Source organism: Euprymna scolopes, chromosome 21 (genome assembly GCF_053919585.1).
Source record: "Euprymna scolopes isolate OS-2025 chromosome 21, ASM5391958v1, whole genome shotgun sequence".
Lineage (NCBI taxonomy): Eukaryota > Metazoa > Mollusca > Cephalopoda > Sepiida > Sepiolidae > Euprymna > Euprymna scolopes.
Window position 1 is genome coordinate 114,753,457 of NC_136502.1, and position 20,863 is coordinate 114,774,319.

A 20,863-nucleotide genomic window follows, 5' to 3' on the forward strand; every position below is an offset into this window, starting at 1 on the left:
TTGTGACAAATTATAAAAAAAACTATTTCAAATTTATTGTGACAGACCATAGAAAATGCTATTTCAAATTTATTGTGACAGACCATAGAAAATGCTTTTTCAAGTTTATTGTGACAGACTATATAAATTACTGTTTCAAATGTAAGCCTTACAGAACAAAAAAATGTTATTTAAAACATATTGAAACAAACATAAATGCTATTTTAAACTTTTTGTGACAAACCAAAAAATGCTGTTTCAAACATATTTTGACAGGCCAAAGAATGCTGTTATTTCAACCTTATTGTGACAGACCAAAGAAAATGCTATTTCAAACATATTGTGACAGATTATAACATGCTCCTTCCGTCTTTGACAGACTATGGATACCCATGTAGAGGTGCCTGCACATGAAATTTTAGTTGCAGGAGTTGCACAATCTCCAACCACGCCTCTCCTGAGTCGACATTGTTTTAAATACCAGTGGCAAGTGAAGTGTATGTACATGATGACTGGAAACAAATGCCGAGATAAGCAGAGAGCACATACAGCACCTAGAATTCCTAAATGATCACCCATCTGGTACTAACCAGGCTCAACGTTGCTTAACTTCAGTGGTCTGATGAGAACCGGCATGTCAACATGATTACGCTGTATATTATGCTGTGATTATATCATATGACAGACTATAGAAAATGCTATTTCAATTGTGACAGACCATAGATAATATTATTTCAAATGTAATCCTAAGAGACCAAAGAAATGCTATTTCAAACTTTTTGTGACAGACTAAAAAATGCTACTTCACATTTATTATGACAGACCAAAAAATGCTATTTTAAACAGATTGTGACGGACAAAAAAATGCTATTTCATAGTTATTATGACAGACCAAAGAAATGCTATTTCAAACTTATTGTGACAGACCATAGAAAATGCTATTTTAAACTTATTGTGACAGATCATAGAAGCCATACAGACCAAAGAAATGCTATTTCAAATTTATTGTGACAGACCAAAGAAATGCTATTTCAAATATAAGCCTTACAGACTAAAGAAAATGCTATTTAAAACTGACGCATTAGAGACCGACTGACAGACATCACTGGTCATTTTCACTATGAGCAAAGTGTAGTATCTGTTCTTATACTACACTTTAGCTTTTCTGTCTCTGGTCAATAAAAAACAATTCCTTCTGGACTAAGGGAAATTAGTTTATTTTTTCAATGTAGAGTGTTGTTTTTTTTTGTTTTGGGAGCTGGATTTTCCCTCACATTAAAAACTTAATTTGTAACCTTCATGGAGAAGGAGGCAAGTCAATAGGGGATGCTTTCTTAAGGAGATGCTATAATGAATCTTAAATAAGATGTGTCAATTCAACCTGAACGTCTAATACTGAAAATTCTACTTCAAACAGAAAGGTGACTGACCGACGGACAAAGCATAAAATTGCAAGGGCGCATCTTCCAGTGAAAAGATAGAAGCGAAGTCGAAGGTCAATCAATTTCATATTCTTTTGATATCAGAAAATCAAAATGATAAAAGTACTGAAGAGATTAAAGTTAATTACAGCAATCAATAGAAAAATGTCGAAATGACAAAGAATGGTTTGAAATATAATGATGATTATGGTAATATAATCAATAGAGATTGGCTAATTATGGATTTTAGTTATATTCTAACAGAATACCCAACCCTCGATGGGTTCATGCTATATATATATATATATATATATATATATATATATATATATATATATATATATATATAATCATCCACATACAGTACTGTTTCGTTGTTTCACAGCTCATCAATGCGGCTAGACAGGCAACTACCTCAAGCCAGGATCGAAACCCGACCTCCCAAATAACAGTCAAGGCTTCTCACCATTACGCTATTCAGCTGATGCCGTGTGGGTAATGAATTAACGATGTTTTGACATCGTCCAAATGCCTCAGCTCGATTTGTTTACACAAAGAGCGTCGCATAATATGCTAATAGTAGTTTATATATCACTTTCCAATATGCTCAACCCAAGATAGGGAGCATTATATATATATATATATATTGATATATATATATATATATATATATATATATCAAATGTTTTTTGGAAGCAGCAAACTTTTAATTGAGAATTATTTCATTTAAGTGCAAATTTGGCAACTCTGGCTTATTTTGAGTTCAGCTTGGTTTGGAAATTCATCATGCCTGCAATTTAACCCTACTAGATTATTTTCTCTGGGGATATATAAAGTCCCGTGTCTATGCTGATAAACCGAACACAACAGACCACTTAGAAGATAGCATTCGAAGCGGTATTGCTGAAATGCAGCTTAATTTAATGTATGAAGTTATGAAAATTGGATGTCCATATTATGCTATATATGCGGGAGTCCTGCAGGCCACATGTCAGAAATTGTATGTAAATTATAAATGCCAAAAAATAATCTTTGGAGTAAACCACATTATTCGAACTATTATTCTCATTATAGCTGTTGTTTTCACAATGTTTTGGCCGATTTAACCTTCAGACTTTTTTTTTACATGACATCATTTTTAAACTCAAGAATCTTTGTCAATCCTGTAGATTCATACAGAATTTCAAATTGAAACCATGAGAGTAGATTATTCTCATTCCGTCAGCTATGACCCAGTAGAACCACAGCAATTCGAAAAAGTGCTCAAACATAAAAAATACAACGAATAAATGTTACCATAACCAATAAAAATTACTTTGCAACCCAACTGCATAATTCTCTTCTTGACCGTTCTGTCACAAAAAAAAAAAAACTATTTTCTTTACGTCACAAGTGTCACACTCATACATGAATTCCATAGCTAATATAACATACTGACCCAACGGGTCACGGGTAGTCTAATTAATTATAAAATTAATCTTACACCGATTAAAGTAAATTCAATTTCTTTTAATAATTAAGGTAATGAGATTACTCTGGTTTAATCTGAAAAAGCGAGACAGTGAATAAGAATTATAATGTGAAAATATTGTTAGGCAAAATAAAAATCTCGACAGGAATAAATATGCAATCACTGAAATCGAAGTTGGCGACTCTCTTTTGAACCCTATCCACGAGGGAGAGACTAATAGCAGATGCACCAGCCCAAATGTGACAACAATATTCCATACATGGGCGAATGGTGGCCTTATAGAGATACAGGATATATGAATACAGACGTTAAATCTCTACGATTACAGGTAAGCATTGCCAGAATATAGCGTCAGTAGCTTTCTAGTACGGTAGAGAGAGCCCACCTTCTTCGCAGCAGCCTTAGCAATGCTCTCAATGTATTTGTTCCAACTAATGTTCCCTATATGTTCTTCAAAATTGATCTATTTCTTGCTTCCTTTGTTCGAGATCATTTGACTCGTTAGTTCACCAACTGTTTTGATATTTCATTGTGATTCGGTTTCATATTCCAGTAGCTTTGTTCCAATAACAATAAACTTCTGGAACTTTTTTTCCAGCTGACTGTTTTCCTCCTACCTATAGCCTTTGGTCTTTTCAAGACTAAGGCCAATAAGTATCTTTGCAATAATCATCTTTTATTCTTGTTAGCTCCCTACATCAAGTGGCTTCACACCTTGTTGTCCTGAGCGATTTCTATAAGAAATCTATACTTTTGAGTTGAGACTAACTGTAAACAGTTTTTTGTTCATTATGAAGTATACTGGCGAGTCAGGAATGTATTATAAGTACGTCAGCGAATGAGATAAGGTTGAGAAAAAAAGAACAGATTTAATGATCAGATAGTGGACATCCCACCTGCTGTCTCCCAGCTTGAGAGAATTTTTGGTGTTGACTGTAGCCATAAGGGGAGTGTGCTTTAAAAAAAAAAAAGAAAGAAAAAAAGTCACATTCTACATGCAATAAATCATAAAAGAAATCCATTCTAGCTTTCAATTTCTTCATTTCTGCTAACACACCTCACGATTTGAGGACTAGAAAAAAAAATAGGCGACAAATGTAACACGGTCATGGAGTATTGTTGTCACATTTGGGCTGGTGCATTTTACTAGCCTCTCGCTCCTAGACAAGATTCAAAAAAGAGTCACCAATCTGATAGGCCCTGAACTGGCATCTAAGCTTCAGCCTCTGTCCCATCGACGAAACGTTGCATCCCTCTGCCTGTTCTACAAGTATTTTAATCGTGAATGCTCTGACGAACTGCAGACACTTGTGCCCCCACGATGTAGACACCCTCGACAAACCCGACAGGCAGCTAAATCCCACCCCCACACAGTAGAGATCCCTAGATGTAAAAGATCTTTCTACTCCAGTAGTTTCTTCCCCAGACCCGCTAGACTCTGGAATTCCATTCCAGGTCCCTGCTTCCCTAACTGTACTGACATGCAGAAGTTCAAGTGTAACGTGACCCGACATCTTGCTGTCCAAATCCCAACATAGTGCCCCAGTAGTTGCTGCCCCTGATAGTAGCCCCCTTGTTTGTGTGCGTGTGTGTGTGTGTGAATACGGACGTTAAATCTCTACGGTTCAAAGTAAGCATTACCTGAATATAGCGGTTTTAATCTTACCCAAAGCTGGCCAGAGGCTTAATTGGTCAAAATATGGTGAGACAACAACTATGGAAGGCAGTAATTACTGAGGATACTGTTAAGAGACTCAGCATTCCTAAGCCGTTGCGGTTTACCATCTGACGAAGGCCAGGGGAATAGCTGGCCGAAACGTTGGAAACAACAACTAGAAGATGATGATAATAGTCCGCAAACAAACAAATATAAAAACATGCGAGAGTGAAACATTTGTTAATCATCATTCTTCCGTTTGCCCGTTTCCTATCTGACTACAACTTGGATGTCTTCAAGTCCAACATAAACAAATTCCTGATTAATTGCCCCCTTAAGTAAGACACTTCATCAGATCTCCATTACTAGCGATTACTACGATATTGTCTCATTGAGTACACACAATAATCCTTATCCCCGAGTGGCCTCCGGGCCTTGATAAGTGGTGACTACGATGTAAAAAAAATAAAAAACTAATATCGGAAAACATCGAGTCTTCATGCTAGCATATATATATATATAAAAGTGGAAGTGTCTGTCTATGTGTTTGTCTGTGTACATTTCCCTACACAATAACTGTCAATTTTCAGTCTACAGACTCAAAATTTGATATACAGGGTATTGAGATTTGGGAAGTCTTTGTAATCAGTTTTCGGACAGAAATTTGGCTGTTAAGGGGTCAAAGTTCAACAATTTGACGATTGAGAACTCTACCAAATTCCTCCACCAATTTTGGGTCTAAACACTTGAAATTTTAGAGATAGGTTCCTTGGACATAGATCTAACTTAATAACTTGATTTGAGCCCAAAACAATAAATGTTAAGGGGTCATAATAGGGGTCAAATTTTTTTTTAAATTTGACCTCTGCGGTCTCTACCAAATTTTTCGGACATTTTTTTGTCTAAACATTTGAAATTTTACATAAAGGTTATTCAGAGATAGGGCAAGCTTTTTAATCGGATTGTGTCGAAAATTTGAGCTTTCAATATATAAATGTATGTATATATGTTTGCATGTCTGCCTAAAACTTTCGACAGAGACGACAGATTTTCACAAGATCAGTATTGTTTTGAAGCTCGACCCTTCAGACGACAAATACTGAGAAATTGGCTAAAAACACTAATATCTTCACCCTCAACTGAGCACTTTTCTACAGGGAGGGATCGCTTTTTTCGCCAATATTTTCAAAAATCATCCCCTCTTTTCGATTGTCTAGCCTTAATCTAAACCTACGTCACTTCCAGATTGGTGGTGGTCGTAACAGCAAAGATGTCACATTTTTTTTACGTTCTTTTCCTCCTTCGTTGTATGGGTTCGAGCCTGCCTTTCTACAACCACTTTTTTTTTTTTTTGCTCAACATACATATCCAAACACCCAGGCACCCATGCTAGTATATATATATATGCTTTCAAGGAGGAAAAGAAATGCTAAATATTAGTAATAGCTATTTGAGCTTTTATTGAAAAATGTAGTAAAAATATATTTTTTTTACTAAGTGTGAGTTCACTACTTTGTCCAAAAGCCACTCGAGGATAAGGGTTAATAGGTGTCAGTTGGCCAATGAAACAAGACCATGATTATCGGTGATAGTGTTATATAGGGGTTTCATTGAAATTGAGTCTTAGAAAGAGAGTCTTAGAGAGAGATTAAGAGGGATGTTGAAAGACTTAGAGTCTTATTGAGAGTTTGTTGTTGTCTTAGAGAGAGAGAGAGAGATATGTTGTTGAGAGAGATTGTTGGTGGCAGGGATGTTGTAGAGAGATAGATTGTTCGTTTTATGACGATTCATATATATTAAAATGTTTATAACTTAGATTTGTAGATATGGAAGCTCTTAGAGTGAGGAAACAGTGTTCAGACAGTCTTAGTGTAGATATGAGATGTAGGGTTCACATTGTAGATATGAGATGTGTATGTCATGACATTTTATAACCCAGACATATAGACATATAATAACAATTCACTTTACCTTTCGGTAGAATCACAACACAAAGACGACGTTTATACAAACACATGATGGGTTTATTTCTTCTCACGACCGGCCGTGGTTTTCTCATCAAGAATTCAAAGCTTCACATATTAAGTTTCAAAGTGACCGTCTCGCTTCTAGACGTTCGAATTCCAAACTGCAGACTATCGTCTGTCGTTCCCAAACTCCCTCTGAGTTTCCCCTTCTCCCCCAGTTCTCCTCCTTTAACTCTAAAGTTTTTCTAACTATCTCTAGAACTTTCTATTTTCCATGACGTCATACACACGTGTTCTGGACATACGTGTCCAAAACTTTTCCTTTTTTTTACAAAAGGAATTTTTACCTATACTCAGTAAACTATATTTCCAATATGTTAAAAACATTAAATTATCTTGTAGCTGCATTCTTTCAATTGAATTTTCATAACAAAATTGACAGTGCACATTCTTTTCTTGAAACTATTTTATCTCTAAGCTGTTTTACATTCCATTTTCTAATTCTCACACGTAATCTATTTCTAAACCTAAATTACGAGGTTCGAATTTCGTCTATTCTATTTCATTTTAACTAAATCTCTATTTTTATACTTACATGAAAAGGGGACAGCCCTTATCATGTAACAATAGCGTAATTTGGTTTGTGTGATTATTTAACAGGATTTTGTTCACGTTGAACAGGATCTTCTTCACGTTAGACTTAAAAACGGCCATGTTATAGTCAACTGGGAAGCAGTCTCACAGTATTGTATTCCACAAACAGGCAGTTCTCGGGGGAAAAGAAACTTTGTTCATAGAATTTACGTTTAGTTTTAGGCACAGAAAGGCACAAAAGAGAAATTGATAGCAGTTGTCATAGCTAGACGAATGTCAACTGTGAGTGTTCTACAGGAGAGATGTCACAGATTGAAGCTCAGTTGAGCACCTACCATGCAAATGATTTCGAAGCTGGTTATGAACTGTCATGGCAGGAAATGTGCCTGGCCAATCTACAATTCTTTCTCCTTTTCGTCTTCTCGTCTCTCCTCGTCCTCTCCAAAAAATCAAAGAGATTTGGGAAATCAATATCTGGATAAGTTTTATATGTATATGAAAAAATAAAAAAGGACGCCCAGCTAAAGGATAAAGCGTGGGGGGCGGCGTAGTTGAGGAAGGCCAGTATTCAATGTCTGGCTTCACAGATGATTAGTCTAACAAAACGCTAGGTTTGATAATCAGATGTCTTTAAGCTCAGTTAATCCTCTTAATCTCTTTCTTTGGGTGTCGGTGCTTAAGTACAGGCAAGGATAAAGAAGACATTTTTCCATTTTGATTTTTTCCTTTCTTAGATCCGATTATACAGACCATTATACTTCCCACAGCGATTCAAAGCCTTCCACCATTAGCCTCTCTAAGCATCTCCCCCTTCCCCCGCTAGTCACTATTTTATTTCTTGTTCACTTTCATTTCTCTCTCTCTCTCTCTCTCTCTCTCTCTCTCTCTCTCTCTCTCTCTCTCAAATTTAAACAAATTCATTTCATTACATGTTCAACTGCATATTTTGATATTTGTTAACTTAGAAATGGATTTAAAAGAAGAAGAAAAAAGAGAAGAATCAATTGTGGTTCAGGAATAACTTTAAAAAACGATTTAAATTTCTTTCTCTTTCTTTTCAGCTTTATTTATTGTTTGCGATTCTTGATTTTTCTGCAATTGAAGTGCATTGTGTTCTAGGCTTGATCTAACAATGTTTTCGTTGAGCTTTTAGTCTTGGATAAATTAAATGCTTGGGTTGAAAAATTAAATCCCTTGTAGAAACGAAAAAGAATCAAATTTAAACTTGTCTATTTTTGTTTGTTGTGTTTTATTTTTATTCTCAATCCTAAATTCTATTTTTATTGTTATTTATTTCAAAGAAGTAGCTATGGCTGTAGGCAAGAACCAAAGAATTCCAATGATCTACCAGAAGTCCAAATCAGTTTAAAAGCCAGATTCACCTCACCTCCAAATCGTTGCTTCGACCTTTTTTTCTTCCTTTTTTAAAAAAAATTTAAATTGTTTTTATTTAATTATTGTTTTTACATTTTTTAAATCCTTTTATTCAGTTTTTATGCGTTTTAAATTCAGTCGTTTTTTTTTCTTTTTCTCCTTCAATTTTTTTCTGCTTCATCCCTTTTATATTAAACTAGCAGACAATTTGGCGTTGCCCGGTCGTAAAATACGCATTAATATTATATTTTAAATTCATACAAAAACCGAGACGTGTGCATGCGAGTATGACGTTTATCTAAACAGTTCACTTCTTGTAAGTAAAAAAAAATACTCGAGCTGAGATTGAAACACAAACCTAAAGACAGTGAGTCAAGTACGATAACTATTAGACCAGCTTGACACATTCTTTAAACTTACTTATTCTTAACATAAGGAATCTGTCACGTAAACGATTCACGCATGTGCATTCATGAAACAGTTGGCAAGCAGATAAAAATCCGATGACCCCCCCCCACGTACCAATTTTTCAATATCCCGAAACAGAAGTTTTTCCCGATTTTTATGCCCACTTACAACGGTTAAACTGAATATATAATGATACTAATGATATTAAACCTTATAACTCGGATAGCGATGGGACGATTCCAATATTTTCCCCGATTCCGATACAATTACTGATTGTGCACCAAATTTCCAATTCTGATACAATTACCGATCCTGATTCTTATAAATCTCTAAATGTTTAGCTGTAAATTTGTCATTTTTCCCTCCATTACCGTAAAAACACGTGTTAAATGTGCAGGTATTTGCTATAACATTAAAAACACGTGTTAAATGTGCAGGTATTTACTATAACATTAAAAACACGTGTTAAATGTGCAGGTATTTGCTATAACATTAAAAACACGTGTTAAATGTGCAGGTATTTGCTATAACATTAAAAACACGTGTTAAATGTGCAGGTATTTGCTATAACATTAAAAACACGTGTTAAATGTGCAGGTATTTGCTATAACATTAAAAACACGTGTTAAATGTGCAGGTATTTGCTATAACATTAAAAACACGTGTTAAATGTGCAGGTATTTGCTATAACATTAAAAACACGTGTTAAATGTGCAGGTATTTGCTATAACATTAAAAACACGTGTTAAATGTGCAGGTATTTGCTATAACATTAAAAACACGTGTTAAATGTGCAGGTATTTGCTATAACATTAAAAACACGTGTTAAATGTGCAGGTATTTGCTATAACATTAAAAACACACTTGTTGGGAATGATCTATGGATTTTAGTTTTACTAATAGTTTAAAATCAATAAATATCTTTTTATCATTACCAACAAAATCAGATAAAAATCGACAATTAAAGGAATTGTTTTTGGCATCGAAAAGTAAGCACAAATTTTTACCGATTCCGATACCAATTCTAACACCCCCAAAATGTTCCAATTTTTCCGATTCCAAATTCCAATTAATTGTTCCGACACTAATCTTGAATCCTTATTCCAATTTTTGGTCAAAGTTCATTATATGATCTTGATCCTAAAAAATGTCTAAAATATAAGGATTAAGCTTACGTAGTCTCAAGAAGCTGGGTGGACACATGTACAAACGAATGGGTTCTGGAGAAGATTCACCCATGCCGAATGCTGCTGGACGATACCAATCATAGGAAATTGCGATTTTGGGGACATGTGGCCAGAACAGACGGCCTAACAAAAGATCTGCTCTTTGGTACAACCCTTGGCAAAAGAGAATGTAGAAGACCAAAAACAAGAAGGACAGTGCGGGCATTAGCATGGCTGAGTTGTATCGAATTGTGCAGAACCAGAGGCAATGATGACAATTCGTGATGAGTGCCATGGCTCGTCAGTAATGACCATTCTGTTAAAGAGAGAGAGAGAGAGAGAGAGAGAGAGAGAGAGAGAGAGAGAGAGAGAGAGTCTTAAGGATTAAGCTTAAGTAGTCTTAAGAAGAAGTCAAAATCCAGGTGTGCTTGCTTATTTATGGATCGAATTTAATGTAAATCTGAAATATTTGAATTTCCAAATAGAACATGTGTCCATATTACGCCTTCTAAACTGCTTTTGTAATAGAGTTACCGAAGTGTGTTAACAGTAGCAGCAGCAGCAGTAGACGCACGACACATATGCAGATGATGACACTGGTGCACAATGTGATGCCACAACAGAGAAAGTAAAGGAAAAGAAAAAGCACAGACAAAAAAGACATCACATGGGGAGAGTACTGGCAATGCGTGCTGGTCTCTGATGGACATATGGCCACTTGGAGGCGTGAGAGACATTTAAAGTACAACTAAGCGATTTTTAAAACAAGATGTAATGCATTGTATCGAAAGTACCGTTAATAAATGCCTTTTATTTCAATTAGAAAAAATTGAGTTAAATTTCTTTCCTTTTTTTTGTTCCTTTGCGATTGTCCCTGCATGCACCATGTGCTTTTGAGTGTTAAAATGTAATGACTTTGACAATTAACGTCCACATTACACTTTAAAATGCTTCAATAAAACATGAATTTGGGAAATATTTAAGTGATGCCTGCTACCATTGTTGAAATTTCATACAAATTTAGTTCCTATGAAGAATTCCAACCACTTCTTTGCTTTTTTTGCATAAAAATAAATTAAACTAAATGAAGCCCACATTATTCACCCTTATGCCTAGCAGTTATTATCCATAATGATCAGTCAGTTAGTTTAGGAATTAATCCTATCCATAAAAATATGTATAAACTTATGCATAAGTCTAATCTATAATATAAATCTCACCTGTCTGTTTAAATGCATGTATGTATGTATGTCTGCTTAAAATTTTTGACAGAGGCGACAGATTTTCACGAGATCGGTATCATTTTGAAGCTCGACCCTTCGGACGAAAAATATCGAAAAATTGGTCAAAAACATCAATTTCTTCATTCTCAACTGGGCATTTTTCTACAGAGAGGGGTCGCTTTTTTCGCCGATATTTTTGAAAGCCATCCCCTCTTTTCGATTGTCTAGCCTTAATTTAAACCTACGTCGCTTCTGGTTTGGTGATGGGCGCAACAGCAAACACGGCACGATTTTTTTTCGATTTTCTTTTCCTCCTTCGTAATACGGGTTCGAGCCTGCCTGCCTACTACCATTTTGTTTTTGCTCAACACAGTTCTAAACACTTGGACAACGCCGGGCACCCAGGCTAGTTTTATATAAATAGAAATGAGTCACCACTTACTAAGGCAAAAAGATCACTCGAGGATAAGGATAAATGAGATTATCAGTTGAATGATAAACAATATTATGAAAGGATTAGAAACAATAGTTGAAATAGATAAAATGTGATTAGTTAAGGGCGACAATTATTTTTGACATTAGACTTATTTGGACATGTTGAAGTATAGAGGGAAGCAGTCTATTAGTAATGTGTTCCACAGATGTGAATTTCTTGGTTAGAAAGACTCTGTTCATGGAAATTCCCTTTGGTTTTAAGTACACAGAGGATGAAAAGAAAGTTCTTGGCAATGGTGGTAGATATACGAGTTCTTGCTATGAATGTTTTACATGGGAGAACCAGGGACTGGAGCTCAGTTGAGCACAGCATGAAAATAATGATAGAGGAAGTCTAGCAACAACTTTTCCATGAGAAAAAGGCGTGTAGAGATAAAGACGAGACTATCCCCACTCCCACTAGATTGCCAAGTCAGATTTTGTACTCTCTCTCTCTCTCTCTCTCTCTCTCAAGGCATAAAGCACTTCTTAGATATAGTAGGAGAACTCCATCCGAGGACGTATCTGACTCGCGTACGAGAAGAGTCGCATATTGTGTGTTATGCCCCCTTTCTGATTTTTATTAGTCTCGGTTTCATTAGTGGATACAGTAATTGGATAAAATTCAGTTGTAGATGACACACTACTAGAGATTGTAGGTTCAATCCTCAATGCAGGTGACACTCTAAAATACAACTGCGAATTACTTAGGACCTCTATCTAGTCATGTCCCTTTCTGATTTTTATTAGCATTATTGTAAAATTACATTCGAGTTATTTTCACATTACTACCTTGGTTCAGTAGAGGTTGTGTTTTCGGTCGAATTCAGAACTGTTTGTTTGTTTCTGTACAGCCTCCCATTCACATCGCTTGACCAAGCATCACCAAACTTTGACAAAATACTGACCATGGTCTAACTTAGAACTGATTTAAATTTAGGATATTTAAGTGAAAGGTCACATTCACAGAAAAGGTCACACTTTTGGTGACACATTCTGCTTTTTTTCATAAAACAGATTCACTACTTGGCCAATATTGTAGCCAATGAAGTTCCGCATCTTATTTGACCTTGACTGTTGACCTTTAAGGTCGATAGTTTTATAGAATTTCAACTTTCAACTTTCCCAAATTTGATGTTATGGACTGATGGCTTTTGGGAAGAGTAAAAATGCAATAAAAATTTCAACCGATCAAAATAAGGGGAGGTTGTGTTTTAAGTCTAATTTATAACTGTCTCTTTGTTTTTGTATGAATTTTCGTAATTTTGGGATGTATTACTATTTTCGACATGACAATTAAGTACAGTTGTTTTTGCTTAGAACCACATATTTAAAAAAAAATCTATCTGTCGACTGAATCTTAACTACCAAATAAAAACATAACATCAACCGTAAGTTTTGTGAATTTTTTTTAACAACTGTAACAAGTTTTTTTATGCAAGAATTGTTGGGGTTTTTTTTGGGGGGGTGTAAGAAAAACATTAATAATTTTTTTTTTTAGAAAAGTTATTTTTTCTGAAAATATATCAACAAATGAAAACATTCTTTTGTTAGAAATTTTTTTTTGTAAAGAAATATTTGAAAACGATATTTTACATGTGTATATATATATATATATATATATATATATATATACACACTAGCAAAAGCACGCGTCGTTGACTGGGTTCAAAAACAGCCTACAGAAAATGGACTTTGATTTATGAAAGTATGATAAGTTATAAAAAGGAAGGGTTGTAAAGAGATAGCTTAGAATTTGGGGGTATCAAAACCAAAGCAAAATATGATGAAAGTAAAAATAAAATAGATAAACCCCATAATTTATTATAACATACCTGTTCACACTGAAATATTTGTCACAATATTCTGTGGATCTATATTAAAAAACCTTGTTAAACTTTGTGACATATTTCCATTCTATGGAGGTCAGGCGCGAACGAACACCCCATAATTTTATTATACCATATTTCTTCAAACTAAAACATAATTATCAAAGTATACTTACACAGATAGATATGAAAAGTCTTTATTAAAGTGTGTGCCTATTTCCATTCTTTGGAGGCCAGGCGCGAATGCACACCCCACAATTTTATTATATCATCTCTATTGAAGTTAAAACATACTTATCAAAGCATTATTATGTACATCTATATCAAAAGCACTTGTAAACGTTTTTTTTTAATTTTTTTTTATTTCCATACTTTGTGGACCAGGCGCGAACACAGACCCCACCATTTTAATGAACCACCGTTCTGCCAGATCAAACATACCCATTCCTGTGTCTCGGTGCATCTTCTATCATTATATGTAATCAGTTTTTTAAAATAATCAACAATATAGGAGCCTATTCGTGACCAGACACACACACACACACACACACACACACACACACACACACACACACACACACACAGCCTTATATTATAGATATAGTGAATGAATGACAAAAGTCTATATTCCAAAGTTCATTATGTTGACCATCTTACAATTTATTCCTTTAATTCAGTTGACATTTACAATTCTTGACAGTATCTGTTTCGTAGCACAAAATCAATCACTTAATTATTATATCAATTAGTGAATCTATTTTGACCTTAACTCATCAGGAGAAAGAGCAACAATCAATTCATCAAAAGGAAATAAAGTGCGTTTTGACATGATTAAAATCCGAAAATTGGAAGAGAAGCTGCAAATACCTTATAATATGTTTCCATTACGCCATTTTGAAATTAGTAATCTATCTATACATAAATATTCGTATTTTTCATGTTTTATTTTGTTTGTTTTTTTTTAATGTATATTTATGTAATCTTTCTTTTGGGAGGGAGAGGGTTTGCTAAATTCTTATTGATGTCTTTAATTTCCGTTAGTGATTCAAATTTTCTGATTAAAATTAATTTTTTTCTTCCAATTCATTAACTGTCGTCTGTTGAGATTTTCCTTGGCTGGGCGTTTTTTCGTTTGATTAGCATATTCCAGCAAAGTCGGCTACCAAGCGATGCAGAGGGAACATTCATGGAAATGCGGTTTAGTAGATGCAGAAGTACCAAAAACATTTTTTAACAATTTTTAAAAATCACTAAAAATAAAAATTTGGGCACGGAGATCCTCAATCGTGTAACCATTAAAAATAAAATTACATCCTGTATAAATAGTTACTCATAAGTAAATAATCATCTTTTAAACATTTCCATTGGCGAGTCTCTAATATTGGAACATTGAGGACTGTAGAGTAACCTTTTAGTTCATGTTACTCTCGCGTCCATTCTGACTTGAAGCTGCAGTAGTACCTGATTAGAAATCATGTTGAGATCCAAATATCAAAAAGAGATGGTTTTAAACTGAAGAACTCACCAAAGCTTTATCTTCATCATTCTTGATCGACCGATGACCACATCGCTCTTCCTTCCAGCATCTGGGAACATAATCTTTATTTAATTAAACAGCTTTCTAAGCTGGTTTTTCCACACATACACCAATTATGGTCCCATGCAATCGCTGTTCAAGTAGAATTTCTCTGGTTCTCTCATTTTCCTAAAAAAAAAAAATTAAAAAAAAACAGGAAATTTTTATTTACAAAAGTTGAAATATTTTATTATAAAAATTTAAAAGTAAAAATTAAAGCAAATTATTAAAAGAAATATACATTATACCTTGCCTATAATGCATGATTTTTTTCATAATTCCCTATAACCATTAGTTTTTTTTATAATTGTCTATAACCTTTGCTTATTTTCACAATTGCCTATAACCTATGGTTATTATTTTCACAATTGCCTATAACCTATGGTTATTATTTTCACAATTGCCTATAACCTTTGATTTTTTTCACAATTGCCTATAACTATTGATATTTTTTCATAATTGCCTATAAACATTGATTTTATTCATAACACCGGGGAACACTTATTTTGGTGCATTAAAAAAAGACCTTTCTGTAGTCAATTTGAATGTGTAGATTTCAAATCTTTGCTTATCGTTCGTCTTGTTTGAGTGGACTAGCCATCCACGTTGTGAACATTAAAGTTTCCGCAGACGTGAATATTAGCCGAGGGATAGGTAGAGAGAATGTGGTCAATTTTTTCAGGAATACCTTCAATGATAGTAACTCCATTGTTATGGGGTCGATAGAGAGCAAATATTAATGCTTTGCTGTGAGCAAGTGCTACACTGAAGCACATTTAGAGCAAATTAGGATCTTCTCTGGAGATGTCCCTACCACATGGAAAGCCATCTCTAATGTAGGTATATATTCCATATCCATGACGATTTTGGGGGTCAAATTTTGATGTAAACTTTGAATATCCAGTAATCGTGAACTCATCTAGGTAAATGATTGGTCCAGTGCCAGTTTTGCACAGTAACAATTTGCATGATAAAAACATTTTTCTGTAACTTATTTAAAGTTTGCCGTCTCAAAAAATATCCTTTAGTTCTCACAAGCTCCAGCCCTTGTTCTCTCACTACAATGTTGCTTCCCTGTGCTTGTGTTATAAGTAATTCAACAGAATGTGCTCCGACGAACTTGCTGCACTTGTGCTTCCTAAATGTAAACAACCTGACTAGCAGTAATATTACAAACAGCCATCACCTCAAAGAAATAAAAAGGTGTGCTCTCTCTGCTACCGGCGTGGGACATATTTTATGGAGGAGGATAAAATAAGTCATGTCAAGTGGCGAAAGTTGAACATAAATGGCCAAACACTAAGGCAAAAAGAGTCAGTATTTCTCTACCATTACACATGTTTATACATGTATTAACATGTAGACACCTGGAATGAAACACGCTGCAGCAGAATACATCGCAAGGAACACAAGACTAGTAATAACATGATTCCTTTTTTTTTTGTAACAATGACATTTATTTCTGGGTACTTTCCAGAATAAAACGTGACTGTGCTCCTTCTCTTTGACCTCTGTTTTCCTGAATATCATTATCTCAAACATACTCTCGAACGTGTTCTCAAATGTGTCCTTCTGTCTGTGCACACAATCATTTTTATATTTTTTTCTTTTTCCCTAGTGTGACATCATTTTGCACATGGCTCAGAATTTGCATACGCGTTCCGTTACATTTTGCTCATGCTATACATTGGGTACAATATTGTTTTAGTAATGTTCACCTCAAATAAACAAAAGGTGTGCTCTCTCTGCTACCGGCATGGGGAAACCAGGAGATGAAAAAGACACGAGAAGTGTGACGTTTTTTATAGAGGCAGAAAAAATAAGCTACGTGAAGCCACGTGAAGTGGGAACAGTTACTGAACATAAAAGGGGGACAAAACTCTAAAGGAAGGGGGGTAGTTTTTCGCTCATGCTTGATCAGTAAGCTATAATAGTCCAGACTCTACAGAAAAATGACATTCATTGTATAAGCCTCCAGAAACCAGGAGGCTTTTTACCCCAGCAGTTTTTTCCTTGAACTACCTACTTTTTAAATTCTCACCTTGCTCTCTGCTTGTCACAACATTACCAACATGCTGAAATTTAAATGTAATGTAAACAAGCATCTCCCAGCCCCCAAATTCACAACGATCCATTACAGCTCAATGGGAGTATGCCTTGCTTGAAATTAATTAAAGAAAAAAAAAATCAACTTTCACAAAATGCCACATTGATCAGATTAGACTGTAGTCAGATGGAGCAGTGTCCGGGGACTAGGATGAGTGTGGCAGAATTTTCACACAATCCAAGCTTATTGCTGGTCTTTCTGGTAGCATGTGATTTTGTATTGTTGTTGAAACAAAGCTTATTTTCTATGAGCCACACTTGGGCACTTTGGAATCAGCTTATTGCAGACTTGATAAAATTTGCTCACAATAAATATCAGTATTGATGGTGCAACCATTCGACAAAAATTCAAATTTTCTTCAGAATTCGTCATAACAGAAATCATGATCTGCTTTCCAAATTCTTCAAAAAGTTCAAATATTTTCCTCAACTTCATAATTACAAGGTGGAATGATAAAATTGTCACCCTAGACAAGACGACATGATTCCATTTCCGTTTGATAAAAACCGGTTTTCTTTTTTTTTTTTTTTGTTGCAGACCATCTACAAGTTAGCCAGTTGTGTACAAATCCCAAGAGCGATAGCGCCTTCTATCGAGTCTTAAAGTGACACAATGTTCAACGAGAGAGATCGAAGATGCACCACTATACAACTCATGCTCTCTACCAATCCAAGATACGACAACAGGATCATTGCCAGCACCATCAATATGCATCGCTGGATTGCCACAAATAACATGAATGTGCCCAGGGTGATGAAAGCAAAGTTTTCAGCCACGGTTATGGTCTTTGGTGTGGTTTTAAGTGAGGGCCACATCATGGCACCTCACATCTTCGAAGTATGCTTGAGAGTCAACACCAAAGTGTACCTTTTTTTTTTTTTTTTTACACAGGCATCACCACATTATAAAGGCCAAGAGGTCACTCGAGGATAAGGGTTAAAGAGTGTAGAGTAGAAATTGGACAATATAGTAATCAATTCGGTAAATTTGATAACTTATATGGAACAGCTCATCAAGAACTTGTTTACGTTAGACTTGCAGACAATCATATTGTAGTCAGCCAAAAAGCAGGAAAACGGAAGACAATTCCACGGGCGTGCAGTTCTAAGAAAGAAGATTTGTTCATGGAATCTACGTTTAGGTTTAGGCACAGATGAAGAGTGGGGGGAATTATTGATAGTGTCTTCAGCTAGACGAGTGTTTCTTGTGAAAGTTTGGCGAGGGGGGACCATAGACTGAAGCTCAGTTGAACACTTTCCCTGAAAATAACGATACATCAGAGACAAACTCACAACATCTCTTCTGTGAGATAGAGGTTGCAGGGAAGAGAAAAGGACATCTCCTACAAGGCTACGAAGTCTATTTTGAACTCTATCCAGATGTGGCAACAGTATTCCATACTTGGACGTACCTGGCTCTTATATAGATAGAGTATTGCATCAGCAGAGATATCTACTAGATCGATAGAAAGATCCCACCATTTTTACAACAACCTTGGCAACAGATTTGATGTACGTGTTCCATTTAAGATCAGGAGTAACGGACAAGCCCAGAAGCTTGTCAAAACCTGAGGACTCCTGAAGACGAGAGCCATCCATTTCAATTGATGCCAGATGTGGATCAGAATGTTGATGATGTAAAAAGATAAGCTTGGTTTTAGATGCATTAAAAGTAACTAGCCACTCCTTTCCCCATTGTACCACGTGCTCAAGATCAGAGGAGAGAGAATCAGAGAGAACTTTGTCATTTACTGTGTAGCAGAAACAAATAGAACTCTTTTCTTGTGCGTCAGTGCCTCCCCTGACTGTGCGCTATGGCACATACTGACCAATCATGGGCATAGTGCAGGGATCTTCCTTACCCCCTTAAGGAACTATAACTGCTTCCATCCCGGACGGGAAAAAATCTTCCCAATGTCCAGCGAGACGGCAAAGAGAGTGGACCTGTTTCCTCACACTCTCTCTCTCTGCCTACACCGGTATCTACAATTCCCATTTGGGATTAACTACCGGGCAAAGTGAGACGAGTTTTATCCTAGCTACATCTAAATGGCATCATGCCCTTGCTTCAATAAACCTTTTCCTTGCAAGTTTTACGAAGTCGTTTGTTCGTTTATTCAGTAGCTTGTGTTGAAATATTTATTTTATTAGGGAGTGCCCGAAAAGCATTAACTCAACTCCCTAAAACTGTCTTAGATGTGCTACCATAAATGGTAGTGTCATCAGCATAAATGTCTACAAATGATGTAAGGATGTGATTTGGAAGATCATTAATATAGATCAGGAATAGAGTTGGGCCCAGGATGGACCCCTGAGGGACTCCAGAATTAATACTGTGAGCTTCTGATTTTTGCTCCTCAACTACTACTCTTATGAACTTATCAGAAAGAAATGATTTAATAATTGAGAAGACATTTCCAGCTATACCATAGCTGTAGATTTTGTGAAGTAAACCTTTATGCTATATTCTATCAAAGGCCTTTGATATGTCAAGAGCAATTGCCCTAGAAAGGTTGCCTCCGTCGAGAGATTTGCTAATCCTATGAGATATAACTGTAAGCACATCTGCTGTAGATCTAGCAGAACGGAAACCATATTGAGTGTCACTAAGAAGGTTATTTTTGTTGAGATGGTTGATTACTTCTGTATTTAACACAGATTCCAGGAACCTACTCATGACGCACAGGAGACTTATTGGCTTGTACTGAGAGGGGGATGAGCGATCATCTGAATTCTTATACAATACAGGGCATACTGATGAGATTTTCCAGGGTGATGGGAAGCTATTCTCCTTAAGACAACGTTTAAACAGTTTTGTAAGTATGGGCGCTAGTTCTGGTTGAAGTTTTTTGAGTACTATAATTGGAATACCGTCAGGGCCGGTTGCTTTATTGGAATCAAGGTTTTTGATTAGCTTGGCAACATCACGTACAGATATATGTATATCACATAGCGTGTTTTCTGATACAGGGGGAAATATTGGGGGTTGGCGGCCTTGGTCACAAAGGGTAGAATTAGCTGCAAAGTTCTTGGCACAGAGTTGTGCTTTGTTTGATGCTGACGAGATTACCTCAGGTCCATTGATGATAATTGGGTGTGCTGAAGAGTGTGCTGATCCCCTGATGCAAATCAGGTGGGCACTGGTAAACTCTGGGTGTGGCAGCAGGACTTGTTATTGAATCTGAATTCGTTTCGCAACTATGGCAGTCGATTAACACACGTCGAACTTCTAAAGCTTGAATTCGTTTCACAACTACGGCAGTTGATTAGCACACACGTCGAACTTCTAATCACACTGATGCAGTTGATACACACTGTCCTCGATCTTCTGAACATACTATTGTCCAAGCGTTTGTCATCAGCCAATCGGCGGCCAGAAAAACAGTCACGTGAGGGTGACGTCATCGCTCAGTAATGTTACAAAAACCACAGCCGCCATTTTTAATTTCTGCCCTCCCTGTGATCCTCCCAGCAGGTAAGACAACACGTGCAGACACATGGTCGCTTTCTTCCTTCATTCTGTTCGACTTTACAGAATCACAAGTCCAAAGAGACCCTGGCTTTGCTTCAGAAGGAGTGCTATGTCTTTCTACCCTTCTCTCACTGACCCCCTCCCCT

General features: G+C 35.9%; 1 long non-coding RNA gene and 1 pseudogene across 1 annotated transcript in view; both read right to left on the reverse strand.

Annotated features, from left to right (window-relative positions):
* Positions 1-521: 521 nt before the first annotated feature.
* LOC145243108 (5S ribosomal RNA) lies at positions 522-638 on the reverse strand (annotated as a pseudogene).
* A 14,450-nt stretch (positions 639-15,088) lies between these two features.
* LOC145242664 (uncharacterized) overlaps positions 15,089-20,863 on the reverse strand; it is a 61,817-nt gene continuing 56,042 nt past the window's right edge. The window contains exon 2 of the long non-coding RNA XR_013862794.1: positions 15,089-15,268. This is a non-coding gene — a long non-coding RNA (uncharacterized LOC145242664). The remainder of the gene's footprint in view (positions 15,269-20,863) is intronic.